Raw genomic sequence first — 11,775 nt, 5'->3', positions numbered from 1 at the left:
ACTACCTTGTGTTTAAGGCACATGGCCATCCCTCTGTGACAATAGAGAGTAAGCATGAAGAGCTTCTCTCAGTTCATGTCAGAAGAGCCCCCACAGTCAAACTCTAAGTTGGTGTTGTGAGGCCACAACCAAACTCTAAGTTTGGTGTTAAGATCCCATATCCAACTCTAAGTTTGGTGTGGGCAACTATACAACATTGACCTGATCACCTTGTGGCTCCATGAGAGCCACTGTCAAGCTATTGACATTAAAGAAGCGCTTGTTGGGAGGCAACCCAATTTTATTTATCTAATTCTTATTTTTTTTCTTTTTATTGTTATTTGTGTTTTATTAGGTACATGATCATGAGGAGTCACGAAAAAATCATAAAAATTAAAAACAGAATCAAAAATAGCAGAATAAAAAAATCACACCTTGGAGGACGCACAGGTGGTGCACGAAATTGTGATCACTACACAACTTTGCACAACTAACCAGCAAGTGCACTGGGTCGTCCAAGTGATAAACCTTACGCGAGTAAGGGTCGATCCCACGGAGATTGTTGGTATGAAGCAAGCTATGGTCACCTTGTAAATCTTAGTCAGGCAGACTCAAATGGGTATAGATGATATATGACTAAAACATAAAGATAAAGATAGAGGTACTTATGTATATCATTGGTGAGAGCTTCAGATAAGCGCATGAAGATGCTTTCCCTTCCGTCTCTCTGCTTTCTTACTGTCTTCATCCAATCCTTCTTACTCCTTTCCATGGCAAGCTTATGCAAGGGTTTCACCGTTGTCAGTGGCTACCTCCCATCCTCTCAGTGAAAATGTTCTATGCTCTGTCACAGCATATGGCTAATCAGCTGTCGGTTCTCGGTCAGGCCGGAATAGAATCCAGTGATTCTTTTTGCGTCTGTCACTAACGCCCCGCCTGCTAGGAGTTGAAGCACGTCACAGTCATTCAATCATTGAATCCTACTCAGAATACCACAGACAAGGTTAGACCTTCGGATTCTCTTGAATGCCGCCATCAGTTCTCGCCTATACCACGAAGACTCTGATCTCACGGAATGGCTGGCTCGTTTGTCAGGCGAGCACTCGGTTGTCAGGCGATCAACCATGCATCGTGTATCAGGAATCCAAGAGATAAACACTAGAGCCTTGATTGCTTGTAGAACAAAGTGGTTGTCAGTCACCTTGTTCATGAGTGAGAATGATGATGAGTGTCACGGATCATCACATTCATCAGTTGAAGAACAATGATATCTTGGACAAAGAACAAGCGGAATTGAATAGAAGAACAATAGTAATTGCATTAATACTCGAGGTACAGCAGAGCTCCACACCTTAATCTATGGTGTGTAGAAACTCCACCGTTGAAAATACATAAGAACAAGGTCTAGGCATGGCCGAATGGCCAGCCTCCCAAAGAGGGTTCAATCATAAAAACATGATCAAAAGATTTCTAAGATTGAAAGCTCAAAATACAATAGTAAAAGGTCCTACTTATAGAAAACTAGTAGCCTAAGGATGAGTAAATGACATAAAAATCCACTTCCGGGCCCACTTGGTGTGTGCTTGGGCTGAGCAATGAAGCATTTTCGTGTAGAGACTCTTCTTGGAGTTAAACGCCAGCTTTGGTGCCAGTTTGGGCGTTTAACTCCCATTTTGGTGCCAGTTCCGGCGTTTAACGCTGGAAATTCTGTAGGTGACTTTGAACGCCGGTTTGGGCCATCAAATCTTGGGCAAAGTATGGACTATCATATATTGCTGGAAAGCCCAGGATGTCTACTTTCCAACGCCATTGAGAGAGCGCCAATTGGGCTTCTGTAGCTCCAGAAAATCCACTTCGAGTGCAGGGAGGTCAGAATCCAACAGCATCTGCAGTCCTTTTGAGTCTCTGGATCAGATTTTTGCTCAGATCCCTCAATTTCAGCCAGAAAATACCTGAAATCACAGAAAAACACACAAACTCATAGTAAAGTCCAGAAAAGTGAATTTTAACTAAAAACTAATAAAAATATACTAAAAACTAACTAGATCATACTAAAAACATACTAAAAACAATGCCAAAAAGGGTACAAATTATCCGCTCATCAACAGGCTGGCGTTCAACGCCAGTAAGATGCATCTGGCCGGCGTTCAACGCCAGAACAGAGCACCATTCTGGCGCTGAACGCCAGTAACGAGCATGAAACTGGTGTTCAACGCCAGAAACATGCTTTACATGGGCGTTGAACGCCCAGAATGTGCACCAATGGGCGTTTAAACGCCAGAATGGTGTGCAAAGGCATTTTACATGCCTATTTGGTGCAAGGATGGAATTCCTTGACACCTTAGGACCTGTGGGCCCCACAGGATCACCTCAAGGATCTGTGGACTCCACAGGATCCCCACCTACCATATTCCCACCTTACCTCCTAATCCTATTTTACTCTTCCCCATGTCACACTTCCCAACAACTTCAATCTCTGAATCTCTCTTCCCAATAAACACTCTTTCCCAAAACCCTTCACCATTCACATCCATCCACTCTTCCCCATACACCCCACCTACCTTCCAAAATTCAAAACCATTTTCCCACCCATCTCCACCCTAAATGACCGAAATCACACTCCCCCCTCTCCCTATAAATACCCTTTCATTCTACTTCATTTTCACACAACACAACCCCTTCTTCTTCACTTGGCCGAACCTTCATCTCTCCCTCTCCTCCATATTTTCTTCTTCTTCTTCTTCTCTTCTTTCTTCTATTGCTCGAGGACGAGCAAAATTTTAAGTTTGATGTGGTAAAAGCATAAGCTTTTTGTTTTTCCATTACCATCAATGGCACCTAAGGCCAGAGTATCCTCTAGAAAAGGAAAAGGGAAGACAAAAGCTTCCACCTCTGAGTCATGGGAGATGGAAAGATTCATCTCTAAGAGCCATCAAGACCACTTCTATGATGTTGTGGCAAAGAAGAAGGTGATCCCCGAGGTCCCTTTCAAGCTCAAAAAGAATGAGTATCCGAAGATCCGACATGAAATCCAAAGAAGAGGTTGGGAAGTCCTAACCAACCCCATGCAACAAGTAGGAATCTTAATGGTTCAAGAGTTCAATGCCAATGCATGGATCACTAGAAACCATGATCAAAGTATGAACCCGAGTCCAAAGAATTATCTCACAATGGTTCGAAGGAAATACTTAGATTTTAGTTCGGAAAATGTGAGGTTGGCGTTTCACTTGCCCATGATGCAAGGAGATGAACGCCCCTACACTAGAAGGGTCAACTTTAATCAAAGGTTGGACCAAGTCCTTATGGACATATGTGTGGAAGGAGCTCAATGGAAGAGAGACTCCAAAGGCAAGCCAGTCCAACTAAGAAGACTGGACCTCAAGCCTGTGGCTAGAGGATGGTTGGAGTTCATTCAACGCTCCATCATTCCTACTAGCAACCGATCTGAAGTTACTGTGGATCGGGCCATCATGATTCATGGCATCATGATTGGAGAGGAAGTAGAAGTTCATGAGGTTATCTCCAATGAAATCTACAAAATAGCCGACAAGTCCTCACCTATGGCACGGCTAGCTTTTCCTCATCTTATTTGCCATCTATGTTACTCAGCTGGAGTCATCATAGAAGGAGACATCCTCATTGAAGAGGATAAGCCCATCACCAAGAAGAGGATGGAGCAAGCAAGAGAAGCCATTCACGGTTCTCAATAGATGCATGAGGAAGCTCATCATCAAGAAATCCCTGAGATGCCTCAAGGGATGCACTTTCCTCCCAACAACTATTGGGAGCAACTCAACACCTCCTTAGAAGATTTGAGCCACAATGTGGAACAATTAAGGGTGGAACATCATGAGCACTCCATCATTCTTCAGGAAATAAAAGAAGATCAAAGAGCAATGAGGGAGGAGCAACAAAGGCAAGGAATGGACATAGAAGAGTTTAAGAACATCATTGGTCCTTCAAGAAGAAGACGCCACTAAAGGTGGATTCATTCCTTGTTCTTTATTTCTTTCTGCTTTTCGGTTTTTAATGTTGTGTTTATCTATGTTTTGTGTCTTTATTTCATGATCATTAGTATGTAGTAACTATGTCTTAAAGCTATGAATAAATTCCATGAATCCTTCACCTCTCTTAAAAGAAAAATGTTTTATTTCAAAAGAACAAGAAGTACATGAATTTCGAATTTATCCTTGAATTTAGTTTAATTATATTGATGTGGTGACAATACTTTTTGTTTTCTGAATGAATGCTTGAACAGTGCATATGTCTTTTGATCTTGTTGTTTATGAATGTTAAAATTGTTGGCTCTTGAAAGAATGATGAGCAAAGAGAAATGTTATTGATGATCTGAAAGATCATGAAATTGATTCTTGAAGCAAGAAAAAGCAGTGAATGGCGAAAAAAAAAGGAAAAAAAATGACGAAAAAAAATAGAAAGAAAAAGAAAAAGCAAGCAGAAAAAGCCAATAGCCCTTAAAACCAAAAGGCAAGGGTAAAAAGGATCCAAGGCTTTGAGCATCAATGGATAGGAGGGCCCGAGGAAATAAAATCCAGGCCTAAGCGGCTAAACCAAGCTGTCCCTAACCATGTGCTTGTGTCATGAAGGTCCAAGTGAAAAGCTTGAGACTGAGTGGTTAAAGTCGTGATCCAAAGCAAAAAGAGTGTGCTTAAGAGCTCTGGACACCACTAACTGGGGACTCTAGCAAAGCTAAGTCACAATCTGAAAAGGTTCACCCAGTTATGTGTCTGTGGCATTTATGTATCCGGTGGTAATACTGGAAAACAAAATGCTTAGGGCCACAGCCAAGACTCATAAGTAGCTATGTTCAAAAATCAACATGCTTAACTAGGAAAGTCAATAACACTATCTGAAATTCTAAGTTCCTAGAGAAGCCAATCATTCTAAACTTCAAAGGAAAAAGTGAGATGCGAAAACTGTTCAGAAGCAAAAAAAGCTACAAGTCCCGCTCATCTAATTATAATTAATATTCATTGATATTCTGAAATTTATAGTATATTCTCTTCTTTTTATCCTAATTGATTTTCAGTTGCTTGGGGACAAGCAACAATTTAAGTTTGGTGTTGTGATGAGCGGATAATTTATACGCTTTTTGGCATTGTTTTTAGGTAGTTTTTAGTAAGTTCAAGCTACTTTTAGGGATGTTTTCATTAGTTTTTATGTTAAATTCACATTTCTAGACTTTACTATGAGTTTGTGTGTTTTTCTGTGATTTCAGGTAATTTCTGGCTGAAATTGAGGGACTTGAGCAAAACTCTGAAAGAGGCTGACAAAAGGACTGCTGATGCTGTTGGAATCTGTCCTCCCTGCACTCAAAATGAATTTTCTGGAGGTACAGAACTTCAAATGGCACGCTCTCAACGGCGTTGGAAAGTAGACATCCAGAGCTTTCCAGCAACATATAATAGTCCATACTTTATTCGGAAATTGACGACGTAACTTGGCGTTGAACGCCAAGTACATGCTGCTGTCTGGAGTTAAACGCCAGAAAAGCGTCATGATCCGGAGTTGAACGCCCAAAAAACGTCATAACTCGGAGTTCAACTCCAAGGGAAGCCTCAGCTCGTGGATTGATCAAGCTCAGCCCAAGCATACACCAAGTGGGCCCCGGAAGTGGATTTATGCATCAATTACTTACTCATGTAAACCCTAGGAGCTAGTTTATTATAAATAGAACATTTAACTATTGTATTAGACATCTTTTGACAGTTTAATCTCTTGACTGTTTAGCCTTTGATTATTCGGTCTCTTGATCACTCAGGGGGCTGGCCATTCGGCCATGCCTGAACCTTTTACTTATGTATTTTCAACGGTGGAGTTTCTGCAAACCATAGATTAAGGGTGTGGAGCTCTGCTGTACCTCAAGTTTCAATACAATTATTATTCCTTTCTATTCAATTCTCTTTTATTCTTATTCCAAGATATACATTGCACTTAACCTTGATGAATGTGATGATCCGTGACACTCATCATCATTCTCACCTATGAACGCGCGTGATTGACAACCACTTCCGTTCTACCTTAGGCCGGGCGCATATCTCTTAGATTCCCCAACAGAATCTTCATGGTTTAAGCTAGATAGATGGCGGCATTCATGGGGATCCGGAAATACTAACCTTGTCTGTGGTATTCCGAGTAGGATCCCGGGAATCCGGAAAGTCTAACCTTGTCTGTGGTATTCCGAGTAGGATTCCGGTATTGAATGACTATGACGAGCTTCAAACTCCTAAAGGCTGGGCGTTAGTGACAGACGCAAAAGAATCAATGGATTCTATTCCAACCTGATTGAGAACCGACAGATGATTAGCCGTGCTGTGACAGAGCATTTGGACCATTTTCACTGAGAGGATGGGATGTAGCTATCAGCAAGGGTGATGCCTCCAGACGATTAGCCGTGCAGTGACAGCGCATAGGACCATTTTCCCGAGAGGATTGAAAGTAGCCATTGATGATAGTGATGCCCTACAAACAGCTTGCCATGGAAAGGAGTAAGAAGGATTGAAAGAGAGAGTAGTGAAGTAGAGTTTCAAGAGGAGCACAGCATCTCCATACGCTTGTCTGAAATTCCCACTCTTGATTTACATAAGTATTTCTATCCCTTTTATTTTCTTTTTATATTTGATTTTCTAAATTCCATAATTTTATCCTCCTGACTGGGATTTACAAGATGACCATAGCTTGCTTCATACCAACAATCTCTGTGGGATCGACCCTTACTCGCGTAAGGTTTATTACTTGGACGACCCAGTACACTTGCTGGTTAGTTGAACGGAGTTGTGAATTCAACTGGTGCCATAATAATGATTTCATACAAGTACAAAAGAATATGGATCACAATTTCGTCCACCAATCTTCTATGATGGTCTGTCTGAACTGTCCAAGATGTCTTTGGATAGCTCTGCTGGAGGATCTCTTCATCTGAAGAAGACGCCTACAGAAGCTCAAGAACTAATTGAAATGGTTACAAATAACCAATTCATGTACACTTCTGAAAGGAATCCTGTGAACAATGGGACAAATCAGAAGAAAGGAGTTCTTGAGATTGATACTCTGAATGCCATACTGGCTCAGAACAAGATATTGACTCAGCAAGTCAATTTGATTTCTCAAAGTCTGTCTGGAATGCAAGCTGCACCAGGCAGTACTAAGGATGCTTCATCTGAAGAAGAAGCTTATGATCCTGAGAACCCTTCAATGGAAGAGGTGAATTACATGGGAGAACCCTATGGAAACACCTATAATTCTTCATGGAGAAATCATCCAAATTTCTCATGGAAGGATCAACAGAGACCCCAACAAGGTTTCAACAACAATAATGGCGGAAGAAATAGGTTTAGCATTGGCAAGCCTTTTCCATCATCTTCTCAGCAACAGACAGAGAATTCTAAGTAGAACCACTCTGACTTAGCAACCATAGTCTCTGATCTAATCAAAACCACTCAAAGTTTCATGACTGAAACAAGGTCCTCCATTAGAAACTTGGAGGCACAAGTGGGACAGCTGAGCAAGAAAATTACTGAACTCCCTCCTAGTACTCTCCCAAGCAATACAGAAGAAAATCCAAAAGGAGAGTGCAAGGCCATCAACATGGCCGAACTTGGAGAGGAGGAAGAGGCAGTGAACACAACTGAGGAAGACCTCAATGGACGTCCACTGGCCTCCAATGAGTTCCCTAATGAGGAACCATGGGAATCTGAGGCTCACACTGAGACCATAGAGATTCCATTAAATTTACTTCTGCCATTCATGAGCTCTGATGAGTATTCTTCCTCTGAAGAGGATGAAGATGTCACTGAAGAGCAAGTTGCTAAATACCTTGGAGCAATCATGAAGCTAAATGACAAGTTATTTGGTAATGAGACTTGGGAGAATGAACCTCCTTTGCTCACCAAAGAACTGGATGACTTGTCTAGGCAGAAATTACCTCAAAAGAGACAAGATCCTGGAAAGTTTTCAATACCTTGTACCATAGGTACCATGACCTTCAAGAAGGCTCTGTGTGACTTAGGGTCAAGTGTAAACCTCATGCCTCTCTCTGTAATGGAGAAGCTAGGGATCTTTGAGGTGCAAGCTGCAAGAATCTCACTAGAGATGGCAGACAATTCAAGAAAACAAGCTTATGGACTTGTAGAGGATGTTTTGGTGAAAATTGAAGACCATTACATCCCTGCTGATTTCATAGTCCTAGAGACTGGGAAGTGCATGGATGAATCCATCATCCTTGGCAGACCCTTCCTAGCCACAGCAAAGGCTGTGATTGATGTTGACAGAGGAGAATTGATCATTCAAGTGAATGAAGAATCCTTTGTGTTTAAGGCTCAAGGATATCCCTCTGTCACCATGGAGAGGAAGCATGAAGAGCTTCTCTCAAAACAGAGCCAAACAGAGCCCCCACAGTCAAACTCTAAGTTTGGTGTTGGGAGGCCACAACCAAACTCTAAGTTTGGTGTTGAACCCCCACATTTAAACTCTAAGTTTGGTGTTGGGAGGTTCCAACATTGCTCTGAGTATCTTTGAGGCTCCATGAGAGCCCACTGTCAAGCTACTGACATTAAAGAAGCGCTTGTTGGGAGGCAACCCAATGTTATATTTAATCTATTTCCCTTTGTTATTTTATGTTTTTTGTAGGTTGATGATCATGAGAAGTCACAAAATCAATTGAAAAAGCAAAAACAGAATGAAAAACAGAAAGAAAAATAGCACACCCTGGAGGAGAACTTGCTGGCGTTTAAACGCCAATGAAGCTAGCAAATGGGCGTTTAACGCCAGAAAGGGGCACCAGACTAGCGTTAAACGCCAGGAAAGGGCAAGAAGCTGGCGTTAAACGCCAGAAATGGGCACCAGCCCGGCGTTTAACGCCAGAATTTGCAAAGGGTGCATTTTTGCATGCCACTTGGTGCAGGGTTGAATTTTCCTTGACACCTCAGGATCTGTGGACCCCACAGGATCCCCACCTACCCCACCACTCTCCATCTTCTCTATTTTTTCTTCTTTTACTCTCTTCTTTCTTCTTTTGCTCGAGGACGAGCAAACCTTTTAAGTTTGGTGTGGTAAAAGCATTGCTTTTTGTTTTTCCATAACCACTTATGGCATCCAAGGCCGGAGAAACCTCTAGAAAGAGGAAAGGGAAGGCAAAAGCTTTCACCTCCGAGTCATGGGAGATGGAGAGATTCATCTCAAGGGTGCATCAAGACCACTTCTATGAAGTTGTGGCTTTGAAGAAGGTGATCCCCGAGATCCCTTTCAAACTCAAAAAGGGTCAACTTTGATCAAAGGTTGGACCAAGTCCTCATAGACATTTGAGAAGAGGGCGCTCAATGGAAGAGAGATTCAAGAAGGAAGCCAGTTCAACTGAGAAGGCATGACCTCAAACCCATCACTAAGAAAAGGATGGAGCAAACAAGAGATCCCACTCATCATGAAATCCCTGAGATACCTCAAGGGATGCACTTTCCTCCACAAAACTATTGGGAGCAAATCAACACCTCCCTAGGAGAATTGAGTTCCAACATGGGACAACTAAGGGTGGAGCACGAAGAACACTCCATTCTCCTCCATGAAATTAGAGAAGATCAAAGAATCATGAGAGAGGAGCAACAAAGACAAGGAAGAGACATTGAGGAGCTCGAGCACTCCATAAGATCTTCAAGAGGAAGAACAAGCCGCCATCACTAAGGTGGACCCGTTCTTTAATTTCCTTGTTCTTTATTTTTCTGTTTTTCGAATTTTAATGCTTATGTTTATCTATGTTTGTGTCTTGTGATCATTAGTGTCTTAGTGTCTATGCCTTAAAGTTATGAATGTCCTATGAATCCATCACCTTTCTTAAATGAAAAATGTTCTTAATTGGAAAAGAGAAGAGTGGCATGAATTTTGAATTTTATAACAAATTAATTATTTTGATGTGGTGGCAATACTTTTATTTTCTGAATGTATGCTTAAACAGTGCATATGTCTTTTGATTTTGTTATTCATGAATGTTAAAATAGTTGGCTCTTGAAAGAATGATGAAAAAGGAGACATGTTACTGAGGATCTGAAAAATCATAAAAATGATTCTTGAAGCAAGAAAAAGCAGTGAATACAAAAAAAAAGAGAAGAAGCGAAAAAAAACGAAAAAAAAAGAAAAGGGAGAAAAAGAAAAAGAAAGAAATAAGAGTTGTAATCCAAGGCAAAAAGAGTGTGCTTAAGAACCCTGGACACCTCTAATTGGGGACTCTAGCAAAGCTGAGTCACAATCTGAAAAGGTTCACCCAATTATGTGTCTGTGGCATGTATGTATCCGGTGGTAATACTGGAAGACAGAGTGCTTTGGGCCACGGCCAAGACTCATAAAGTAGCTGTGTTCAAGAATCATCATACTTAACTAGGAGAATCAATAACACTATCTGGATTCTGAGTTCCTATAGAAGCCAACCATTCTGAATTTCAAAGGATAGAGTGAGATGCCAAAACTGTTCAGAGGCAAAAAGCTAAAAGCCCCGCTCATCTAATTAATACTGATCTTCATAGATGTTTTTGGAGTTCATTGCATATTCTCTTCTTTTTATCTTATTTGATTTTCAGTTGCTTGGGGACAAGCAACAATTTAAGTTTGGTGTTGTGATGAGCGGATAATTTGTACGCTTTTTGGCATTATTTTTAGTATGTTTCTAGTAGGATTTAGTTAGTTTTTAGTATATTTTTATTAGTTTTTAGTTAAAATTCACTTTTCTGGACTTTACCATGAGTTTGTGTGTTTTTCTGTGATTTCAGGTATTTTCTGGCTGAAATTGAGGGACCTGAGCAAAAATATGATTCAGAGGCTGAAATGGACTGCAGATGCTATTGGATTCTGACCTCCCTGCACTCGAAGTGGATTTTCTAGAGCTACAGAAGCCCAATTGGCACGCTCTCAACGGCGTTGGAAAGTAGACATCCTGGGCTTTTCATCAATGTATAATAGTCCATACTTTGCTCAAGATTTGATGGCCCAAACCGGCGTTCCAAATCAGCTCAAGAATGCCCGGCGTTTAACGCCGGAACTGGCACAAGAATGGGAGTTAAACGCCCAAACTGGCACAAAAGCTGGCGTTTAACTCCAAGAAGAGTCTCTACACGAAAATGCTTCAATGCTCAGTCCAAGCACACACCAAGTGGGCCCGGAAGTGGATTTTTATGTCTTTTACTCATCTTTGTAATTCTTAAGCTACTAGTTCCCTATAAGTAGGACCTTTTGCTATTGTATTTTCATCTTGGTAGCTATCTTTGAGTTTTATGCTATCTTAGATCATGGGGCTGGCCTCACGGCCATGCCTAGACCTTGTTCTTATGTACTTTCAACGGTGGAGTTTCTACACACCATAGATTAAGGTGTGGAGCTCTGCTGTACCTCGAGTATTAATGCAATTACTATTGTTCTTCTATTCAATTCAGCTTGTTCTTATTCCAAGATATCACTTGTTCTTCAACTTGATGAATGTGATGATCCGTGACACTCATCATAATTCTCACTTATGAACGTGTGACTGTCAATCACCTCCGTTCTACCTTAGATTGGGTGGATATCTCTTGGGTTCTTTAACCGGAATCTTCGTGGTATAAGCTAGAATTGATGACTGCATTCAAGAGAATCCGGAAGGTCTAAACCTTGTCTGTGGTATTCTGAGTAGGATTCAATGATTGAATGACTGTGACGAGCTTCAAACTCGGGATTGTGGGGCGTTAGTGACAGACGCAAAAGAATCACTGGATTCTATTCCGACATGATCGAGAACCGACAGCTGGATAGCCGTGCTGT

This window comes from Arachis stenosperma, chromosome 1 (genome assembly GCF_014773155.1).
Source record: "Arachis stenosperma cultivar V10309 chromosome 1, arast.V10309.gnm1.PFL2, whole genome shotgun sequence".
NCBI lineage: Eukaryota > Viridiplantae > Streptophyta > Magnoliopsida > Fabales > Fabaceae > Arachis > Arachis stenosperma.
The sequence above is the reverse complement of the archived record's forward strand: the minus strand, read 5'-3'. Positions refer to the sequence as shown.